Source organism: Halictus rubicundus, unplaced genomic scaffold (genome assembly GCF_050948215.1).
Source record: "Halictus rubicundus isolate RS-2024b unplaced genomic scaffold, iyHalRubi1_principal scaffold1220, whole genome shotgun sequence".
Taxonomy (NCBI): Eukaryota; Metazoa; Arthropoda; class Insecta; order Hymenoptera; family Halictidae; genus Halictus; species Halictus rubicundus.
In genome coordinates, this window is record NW_027489761.1 from 12,501 (window position 1) to 23,979 (window position 11,479).

Here is an 11,479-nt window from a genome sequence, read left to right on the forward strand (position 1 = left end):
TAAACACGCTTCCTAGTCGTTTGTCATCGCGATACATGCTATCGTAGAGAAAAAAAAAGATAGGGACAGAAGGAATCTCGTCAATCCAACGCTGCGGTACGCATAGACCTTCGGGGATACACTAACTAACAATACGGAGCATCATTTCCAACCGCCGTTTACCCGTGCAATTTGTAGAACAGAATGTAGTACGGCCGGGTGTCACTCGGATCGCTAATAACTCGGTAAACACGCTTCCTAGTCGTTTGTCATCGCGATACATGCTATCGTAGAGAAAAAAAAAGATAGAGACAGAAGGAATCTCGTCAATCCAACGCTGCGGTACGCATAGACCTTCGGGGATACACTAACTAACAATACGGAGCATCATTTCCAACCGCCGTTTACCCGTGCAATTTGTAGAACAGAATGTAGTACGGCCGGGTGTCACTCGGATCGCTAATAACTCGGTAAACACGCTTCCTAGTCGTTTGTCAACGCGATACATGCTATCGTAGAGAAAAAAAAAGATAGAGACAGAGGGAACCTCGTCAATCCAACGCTGCGGTACGCATAGACCTTCGGGGATACACTAACTAACAATACGGAGCATCATTTCCAACCGCCGTTTACCCGTGCAATTTGTAGAACAGAATGTAGTACGGCCGGGTGTCACCCTACTCAAGTCCATTATTTGCTAATAACTCGATAAATAATAATTGTAGCGAGTTTGGTGTTATGATATATATTGTTAGAAACCGTCTATATTACAGTGATATCACGTCGAAAATCGTCTAGGACCGATAGGGAAAAAGTTTCCTCTTAGCGGTGGGACTTAGAAAAATTTTCGTCGAACGTCCGACGGAGTAGTACATCCGTCCATTATTTGCTAATAACTCGATAAATAATAATTGTAGCGAGTTTGGTGTTATGATATATATTGTTAGAAACCGTCTATATTACAGTGATATCACGTCGAAAATCGTCTAGGACCGATACGGAAAAAGTTTCCTCTTAGCGGTGGGACTTAGAAAAATTTTCGTCGAACGTCCGACGGAGTAGTACATCCGTCCATTATTTGCTAATAACTCGATAAATAATAATTGTAGCGAGTTTGGTGTTATGATATATATTGTTAGAAACCGTCTATATTACAGTGATATCACGTCGAAAATCGTCTAGGACCGATAGGGAAAAAGTTTCCTCTTGGCGGTGGGACTTAGAAAAATTTTCGTCGAACGTCCGACGGAGTAGCACATCCGTCCATTATTTGCTAATAACTCGATAAATAATAATTGTAGCGAGTTTGGTGTTATGATACATATTGTTAGAAACCGTCTATATTACAGTGATATCACGTCGAAAATCGTCTAGGACCGATACGGAAAAAGTTTCCTCTTAGCGGTGGGACTTAGAAAAATTTCCAGAGTTTTGTCGACGGAGTAGCACATCCGTCCATTATTTGCTAATAACTCGATAAATAATAATTGTAGCGAGTTTGGTGTTATGATATATATTGTTAGAAACCGTCTATATTACAGTGATATCACGTCGAAAATCGTCTAGGACCGATAGGGAAAAAGTTTCCTCTTGGCGGTGGGACTTAGAAAAATTTCCAGAGTTTTGTCGACGGAGTAGCACATCCGTCCATTATTTGCTAATAACTCGATAAATAATAATTGTAGCGAGTTTGGTGTTATGATATATATTGTTAGAAACCGTCTATATTACAGTGATATCACGTCGAAAATCGTCTAGGACCGATACGGAAAAAGTTTCCTCTTAGCGGTGGGACTTAGAAAAATTTCCAGAGTTTTGTCGACGGAGTAGCACATCCGTCCATTATTTGCTAATAACTCGATAAATAATAATTGTAGCGAGTTTGGTGTTATGACATATATTGTTAGAAACCGTCTATATTACAGTGATATCACGTCGAAAATCGTCTAGGACCGATAGGGAAAAAGTTTCCTCTTAGCGGTGGGACTTAGAAAAATTTTCGTCGAACGTCCGACGGAGTAGTACATCCGTCCATTATTTGCTAATAACTCGATAAATAATAATTGTAGCGAGTTTGGTGTTATGATATATATTGTTAGAAACCGTCTATATTACAGTGATATCACGTCGAAAATCGTCTAGGACCGATAGGGAAAAAGTTTCCTCTTGGCGGTGGGACTTAGAAAAATTTTCGTCGAACGTCCGACGGAGTAGTACATCCGTCCATTATTTGCTAATAACTCGATAAATAATAATTGTAGCGAGTTTGGTGTTATGATATATATTGTTAGAAACCGTCTATATTACAGTGATATCACGTCGAAAATCGTCTAGGACCGATACGGAAAAAGTTTCCTCTTAGCGGTGGGACTTAGAAAAATTTCCAGAGTTTTGTCGACGGAGTAGCACATCCGTCCATTATTTGCTAATAACTCGATAAATAATAATTGTAGCGAGTTTGGTGTTATGATATATATTGTTAGAAACCGTCTATATTACAGTGATATCACGTCGAAAATCGTCTAGGACCGATAGGGAAAAAGTTTCCTCTTAGCGGTGGGACTTAGAAAAATTTTCGTCGAACGTCCGACGGAGTAGTACATCCGTCCATTATTTGCTAATAACTCGATAAATAATAATTGTAGCGAGTTTGGTGTTATGATATATATTGTTAGAAACCGTCTATATTACAGTGATATCACGTCGAAAATCGTCTAGGACCGATACGGAAAAAGTTTCCTCTTAGCGGTGGGACTTAGAAAAATTTTCGTCGAACGTCCGACGGAGTAGTACATCCGTCCATTATTTGCTAATAACTCGATAAATAATAATTGTAGCGAGTTTGGTGTTATGATATATATTGTTAGAAACCGTCTATATTACAGTGATATCACGTCGAAAATCGTCTAGGACCGATAGGGAAAAAGTTTCCTCTTGGCGGTGGGACTTAGAAAAATTTTCGTCGAACGTCCGACGGAGTAGCACATCCGTCCATTATTTGCTAATAACTCGATAAATAATAATTGTAGCGAGTTTGGTGTTATGATACATATTGTTAGAAACCGTCTATATTACAGTGATATCACGTCGAAAATCGTCTAGGACCGATACGGAAAAAGTTTCCTCTTAGCGGTGGGACTTAGAAAAATTTCCAGAGTTTTGTCGACGGAGTAGCACATCCGTCCATTATTTGCTAATAACTCGATAAATAATAATTGTAGCGAGTTTGGTGTTATGACATATATTGTTAGAAACCGTCTATATTACAGTGATATCACGTCGAAAATCGTCTAGGACCGATAGGGAAAAAGTTTCCTCTTGGCGGTGGGACTTAGAAAAATTTCCAGAGTTTTGTCGACGGAGTAGCACATCCGTCCATTATTTGCTAATAACTCGATAAATAATAATTGTAGCGAGTTTGGTGTTATGATATATATTGTTAGAAACCGTCTATATTACAGTGATATCACGTCGAAAATCGTCTAGGACCGATAGGGAAAAAGTTTCCTCTTGGCGGTGGGACTTGGAAAAATTTCCAGAGTTTTGTCGACGGAGTAGCACATCCGTCCATTATTTGCTAATAACTCGATAAATAATAATTGTAGCGAGTTTGGTGTTATGATATATATTGTTAGAAACCGTCTATATTACAGTGATATCACGTCGAAAATCGTCTAGGACCGATAGGGAAAAAGTTTCCTCTTGGCGGTGGGACTTAGAAAAATTTTCGTCGAACGTCCGACGGAGTAGCACATCCGTCCATTATTTGCTAATAACTCGATAAATAATAATTGTAGCGAGTTTGGTGTTATGATATATATTGTTAGAAACCGTCTATATTACAGTGATATCACGTCGAAAATCGTCTAGGACCGATAGGGAAAAAGTTTCCTCTTGGCGGTGGGACTTAGAAAAATTTCCAGAGTTTTGTCGACGGAGTAGCACATCCGTCCATTATTTGCTAATAACTCGATAAATAATAATTGTAGCGAGTTTGGTGTTATGATATATATTGTTAGAAACCGTCTATATTACAGTGATATCACGTCGAAAATCGTCTAGGACCGATAGGGAAAAAGTTTCCTCTTGGCGGTGGGACTTAGAAAAATTTCCAGAGTTTTGTCGACGGAGTAGCACATCCGTCCATTATTTGCTAATAACTCGATAAATAATAATTGTAGCGAGTTTGGTGTTATGATATATATTGTTAGAAACCGTCTATATTACAGTGATATCACGTCGAAAATCGTCTAGGACCGATAGGGAAAAAGTTTCCTCTTGGCGGTGGGACTTAGAAAAATTTTCGTCGAACGTCCGACGGAGTAGTACATCCGTCCATTATTTGCTAATAACTCGATAAATAATAATTGTAGCGAGTTTGGTGTTATGATATATATTGTTAGAAACCGTCTATATTACAGTGATATCACGTCGAAAATCGTCTAGGACCGATAGGGAAAAAGTTTCCTCTTGGCGGTGGGACTTAGAAAAATTTCCAGAGTTTTGTCGACGGAGTAGCACATCCGTCCATTATTTGCTAATAACTCGATAAATAATAATTGTAGCGAGTTTGGTGTTATGATATATATTGTTAGAAACCGTCTATATTACAGTGATATCACGTCGAAAATCGTCTAGGACCGATAGGGAAAAAGTTTCCTCTTGGCGGTGGGACTTAGAAAAATTTTCGTCGAACGTCCGACGGAGTAGCACATCCGTCCATTATTTGCTAATAACTCGATAAATAATAATTGTAGCGAGTTTGGTGTTATGATATATATTGTTAGAAACCGTCTATATTACAGTGATATCACGTCGAAAATCGTCTAGGACCGATAGGGAAAAAGTTTCCTCTTGGCGGTGGGACTTGGAAAAATTTCCAGAGTTTTGTCGACGGAGTAGCACATCCGTCCATTATTTGCTAATAACTCGATAAATAATAATTGTAGCGAGTTTGGTGTTATGATATATATTGTTAGAAACCGTCTATATTACAGTGATATCACGTCGAAAATCGTCTAGGACCGATAGGGAAAAAGTTTCCTCTTGGCGGTGGGACTTAGAAAAATTTTCGTCGAACGTCCGACGGAGTAGCACATCCGTCCATTATTTGCTAATAACTCGATAAATAATAATTGTAGCGAGTTTGGTGTTATGATATATATTGTTAGAAACCGTCTATATTACAGTGATATCACGTCGAAAATCGTCTAGGACCGATAGGGAAAAAGTTTCCTCTTGGCGGTGGGACTTAGAAAAATTTCCAGAGTTTTGTCGACGGAGTAGCACATCCGTCCATTATTTGCTAATAACTCGATAAATAATAATTGTAGCGAGTTTGGTGTTATGATATATATTGTTAGAAACCGTCTATATTACAGTGATATCACGTCGAAAATCGTCTAGGACCGATAGGGAAAAAGTTTCCTCTTGGCGGTGGGACTTAGAAAAATTTCCAGAGTTTTGTCGACGGAGTAGCACATCCGTCCATTATTTGCTAATAACTCGATAAATAATAATTGTAGCGAGTTTGGTGTTATGATATATATTGTTAGAAACCGTCTATATTACAGTGATATCACGTCGAAAATCGTCTAGGACCGATAGGGAAAAAGTTTCCTCTTGGCGGTGGGACTTAGAAAAATTTTCGTCGAACGTCCGACGGAGTAGCACATCCGTCCATTATTTGCTAATAACTCGATAAATAATAATTGTAGCGAGTTTGGTGTTATGATATATATTGTTAGAAACCGTCTATATTACAGTGATATCACGTCGAAAATCGTCTAGGACCGATAGGGAAAAAGTTTCCTCTTGGCGGTGGGACTTAGAAAAATTTCCAGAGTTTTGTCGACGGAGTAGCACATCCGTCCATTATTTGCTAATAACTCGATAAATAATAATTGTAGCGAGTTTGGTGTTATGATATATATTGTTAGAAACCGTCTATATTACAGTGATATCACGTCGAAAATCGTCTAGGACCGATAGGGAAAAAGTTTCCTCTTGGCGGTGGGACTTAGAAAAATTTCCAGAGTTTTGTCGACGGAGTAGCACATCCGTCCATTATTTGCTAATAACTCGATAAATAATAATTGTAGCGAGTTTGGTGTTATGATACATATTGTTAGAAACCGTCTATATTACAGTGATATCACGTCGAAAATCGTCTAGGACCGATACGGAAAAAGTTTCCTCTTAGCGGTGGGACTTAGAAAAATTTCCAGAGTTTTGTCGACGGAGTAGCACATCCGTCCATTATTTGCTAATAACTCGATAAATAATAATTGTAGCGAGTTTGGTGTTATGACATATATTGTTAGAAACCGTCTATATTACAGTGATATCACGTCGAAAATCGTCTAGGACCGATACGGAAAAAGTTTCCTCTTAGCGGTGGGACTTAGAAAAATTTCCAGAGTTTTGTCGACGGAGTAGCACATCCGTCCATTATTTGCTAATAACTCGATAAATAATAATTGTAGCGAGTTTGGTGTTATGATATATATTGTTAGAAACCGTCTATATTACAGTGATATCACGTCGAAAATCGTCTAGGACCGATAGGGAAAAAGTTTCCTCTTGGCGGTGGGACTTAGAAAAATTTCCAGAGTTTTGTCGACGGAGTAGCACATCCGTCCATTATTTGCTAATAACTCGATAAATAATAATTGTAGCGAGTTTGGTGTTATGATATATATTGTTAGAAACCGTCTATATTACAGTGATATCACGTCGAAAATCGTCTAGGACCGATACGGAAAAAGTTTCCTCTTAGCGGTGGGACTTAGAAAAATTTCCAGAGTTTTGTCGACGGAGTAGCACATCCGTCCATTATTTGCTAATAACTCGATAAATAATAATTGTAGCGAGTTTGGTGTTATGACATATATTGTTAGAAACCGTCTATATTACAGTGATATCACGTCGAAAATCGTCTAGGACCGATAGGGAAAAAGTTTCCTCTTGGCGGTGGGACTTAGAAAAATTTCCAGAGTTTTGTCGACGGAGTAGCACATCCGTCCATTATTTGCTAATAACTCGATAAATAATAATTGTAGCGAGTTTGGTGTTATGATACATATTGTTAGAAACCGTCTATATTACAGTGATATCACGTCGAAAATCGTCTAGGACCGATACGGAAAAAGTTTCCTCTTAGCGGTGGGACTTAGAAAAATTTCCAGAGTTTTGTCGACGGAGTAGCACATCCGTCCATTATTTGCTAATAACTCGATAAATAATAATTGTAGCGAGTTTGGTGTTATGACATATATTGTTAGAAACCGTCTATATTACAGTGATATCACGTCGAAAATCGTCTAGGACCGATAGGGAAAAAGTTTCCTCTTGGCGGTGGGACTTAGAAAAATTTCCAGAGTTTTGTCGACGGAGTAGCACATCCGTCCATTATTTGCTAATAACTCGATAAATAATAATTGTAGCGAGTTTGGTGTTATGATATATATTGTTAGAAACCGTCTATATTACAGTGATATCACGTCGAAAATCGTCTAGGACCGATAGGGAAAAAGTTTCCTCTTGGCGGTGGGACTTGGAAAAATTTCCAGAGTTTTGTCGACGGAGTAGCACATCCGTCCATTATTTGCTAATAACTCGATAAATAATAATTGTAGCGAGTTTGGTGTTATGATATATATTGTTAGAAACCGTCTATATTACAGTGATATCACGTCGAAAATCGTCTAGGACCGATAGGGAAAAAGTTTCCTCTTGGCGGTGGGACTTAGAAAAATTTTCGTCGAACGTCCGACGGAGTAGCACATCCGTCCATTATTTGCTAATAACTCGATAAATAATAATTGTAGCGAGTTTGGTGTTATGATATATATTGTTAGAAACCGTCTATATTACAGTGATATCACGTCGAAAATCGTCTAGGACCGATAGGGAAAAAGTTTCCTCTTGGCGGTGGGACTTAGAAAAATTTTCGTCGAACGTCCGACGGAGTAGCACATCCGTCCATTATTTGCTAATAACTCGATAAATAATAATTGTAGCGAGTTTGGTGTTATGATATATATTGTTAGAAACCGTCTATATTACAGTGATATCACGTCGAAAATCGTCTAGGACCGATAGGGAAAAAGTTTCCTCTTGGCGGTGGGACTTGGAAAAATTTCCAGAGTTTTGTCGACGGAGTAGCACATCCGTCCATTATTTGCTAATAACTCGATAAATAATAATTGTAGCGAGTTTGGTGTTATGATATATATTGTTAGAAACCGTCTATATTACAGTGATATCACGTCGAAAATCGTCTAGGACCGATAGGGAAAAAGTTTCCTCTTGGCGGTGGGACTTAGAAAAATTTTCGTCGAACGTCCGACGGAGTAGCACATCCGTCCATTATTTGCTAATAACTCGATAAATAATAATTGTAGCGAGTTTGGTGTTATGATATATATTGTTAGAAACCGTCTATATTACAGTGATATCACGTCGAAAATCGTCTAGGACCGATAGGGAAAAAGTTTCCTCTTGGCGGTGGGACTTAGAAAAATTTCCAGAGTTTTGTCGACGGAGTAGCACATCCGTCCATTATTTGCTAATAACTCGATAAATAATAATTGTAGCGAGTTTGGTGTTATGATATATATTGTTAGAAACCGTCTATATTACAGTGATATCACGTCGAAAATCGTCTAGGACCGATAGGGAAAAAGTTTCCTCTTGGCGGTGGGACTTAGAAAAATTTCCAGAGTTTTGTCGACGGAGTAGCACATCCGTCCATTATTTGCTAATAACTCGATAAATAATAATTGTAGCGAGTTTGGTGTTATGATATATATTGTTAGAAACCGTCTATATTACAGTGATATCACGTCGAAAATCGTCTAGGACCGATAGGGAAAAAGTTTCCTCTTAGCGGTGGGACTTAGAAAAATTTTCGTCGAACGTCCGACGGAGTAGTACATCCGTCCATTATTTGCTAATAACTCGATAAATAATAATTGTAGCGAGTTTGGTGTTATGATATATATTGTTAGAAACCGTCTATATTACAGTGATATCACGTCGAAAATCGTCTAGGACCGATACGGAAAAAGTTTCCTCTTAGCGGTGGGACTTAGAAAAATTTCCAGAGTTTTGTCGACGGAGTAGCACATCCGTCCATTATTTGCTAATAACTCGATAAATAATAATTGTAGCGAGTTTGGTGTTATGACATATATTGTTAGAAACCGTCTATATTACAGTGATATCACGTCGAAAATCGTCTAGGACCGATAGGGAAAAAGTTTCCTCTTGGCGGTGGGACTTAGAAAAATTTCCAGAGTTTTGTCGACGGAGTAGCACATCCGTCCATTATTTGCTAATAACTCGATAAATAATAATTGTAGCGAGTTTGGTGTTATGATATATATTGTTAGAAACCGTCTATATTACAGTGATATCACGTCGAAAATCGTCTAGGACCGATAGGGAAAAAGTTTCCTCTTGGCGGTGGGACTTGGAAAAATTTCCAGAGTTTTGTCGACGGAGTAGCACATCCGTCCATTATTTGCTAATAACTCGATAAATAATAATTGTAGCGAGTTTGGTGGTATGATATATATTGTTAGAAACCGTCTATATTACAGTGATATCACGTCGAAAATCGTCTAGGACCGATAGGGAAAAAGTTTCCTCTTGGCGGTGGGACTTAGAAAAATTTTCGTCGAACGTCCGACGGAGTAGCACATCCGTCCATTATTTGCTAATAACTCGATAAATAATAATTGTAGCGAGTTTGGTGTTATGATATATATTGTTAGAAACCGTCTATATTACAGTGATATCACGTCGAAAATCGTCTAGGACCGATAGGGAAAAAGTTTCCTCTTGGCGGTGGGACTTAGAAAAATTTCCAGAGTTTTGTCGACGGAGTAGCACATCCGTCCATTATTTGCTAATAACTCGATAAATAATAATTGTAGCGAGTTTGGTGTTATGATATATATTGTTAGAAACCGTCTATATTACAGTGATATCACGTCGAAAATCGTCTAGGACCGATAGGGAAAAAGTTTCCTCTTGGCGGTGGGACTTAGAAAAATTTCCAGAGTTTTGTCGACGGAGTAGCACATCCGTCCATTATTTGCTAATAACTCGATAAATAATAATTGTAGCGAGTTTGGTGTTATGATATATATTGTTAGAAACCGTCTATATTACAGTGATATCACGTCGAAAATCGTCTAGGACCGATAGGGAAAAAGTTTCCTCTTGGCGGTGGGACTTAGAAAAATTTTCGTCGAACGTCCGACGGAGTAGCACATCCGTCCATTATTTGCTAATAACTCGATAAATAATAATTGTAGCGAGTTTGGTGTTATGATATATATTGTTAGAAACCGTCTATATTACAGTGATATCACGTCGAAAATCGTCTAGGACCGATAGGGAAAAAGTTTCCTCTTGGCGGTGGGACTTAGAAAAATTTCCAGAGTTTTGTCGACGGAGTAGCACATCCGTCCATTATTTGCTAATAACTCGATAAATAATAATTGTAGCGAGTTTGGTGTTATGATATATATTGTTAGAAACCGTCTATATTACAGTGATATCACGTCGAAAATCGTCTAGGACCGATAGGGAAAAAGTTTCCTCTTGGCGGTGGGACTTAGAAAAATTTCCAGAGTTTTGTCGACGGAGTAGCACATCCGTCCATTATTTGCTAATAACTCGATAAATAATAATTGTAGCGAGTTTGGTGTTATGATACATATTGTTAGAAACCGTCTATATTACAGTGATATCACGTCGAAAATCGTCTAGGACCGATACGGAAAAAGTTTCCTCTTAGCGGTGGGACTTAGAAAAATTTCCAGAGTTTTGTCGACGGAGTAGCACATCCGTCCATTATTTGCTAATAACTCGATAAATAATAATTGTAGCGAGTTTGGTGTTATGACATATATTGTTAGAAACCGTCTATATTACAGTGATATCACGTCGAAAATCGTCTAGGACCGATACGGAAAAAGTTTCCTCTTAGCGGTGGGACTTAGAAAAATTTCCAGAGTTTTGTCGACGGAGTAGCACATCCGTCCATTATTTGCTAATAACTCGATAAATAATAATTGTAGCGAGTTTGGTGTTATGATATATATTGTTAGAAACCGTCTATATTACAGTGATATCACGTCGAAAATCGTCTAGGACCGATAGGGAAAAAGTTTCCTCTTGGCGGTGGGACTTAGAAAAATTTCCAGAGTTTTGTCGACGGAGTAGCACATCCGTCCATTATTTGCTAATAACTCGATAAATAATAATTGTAGCGAGTTTGGTGTTATGATATATATTGTTAGAAACCGTCTATATTACAGTGATATCACGTCGAAAATCGTCTAGGACCGATACGGAAAAAGTTTCCTCTTAGCGGTGGGACTTAGAAAAATTTCCAGAGTTTTGTCGACGGAGTAGCACATCCGTCCATTATTTGCTAATAACTCGATAAATAATAATTGTAGCGAGTTTGGTGTTATGACATATA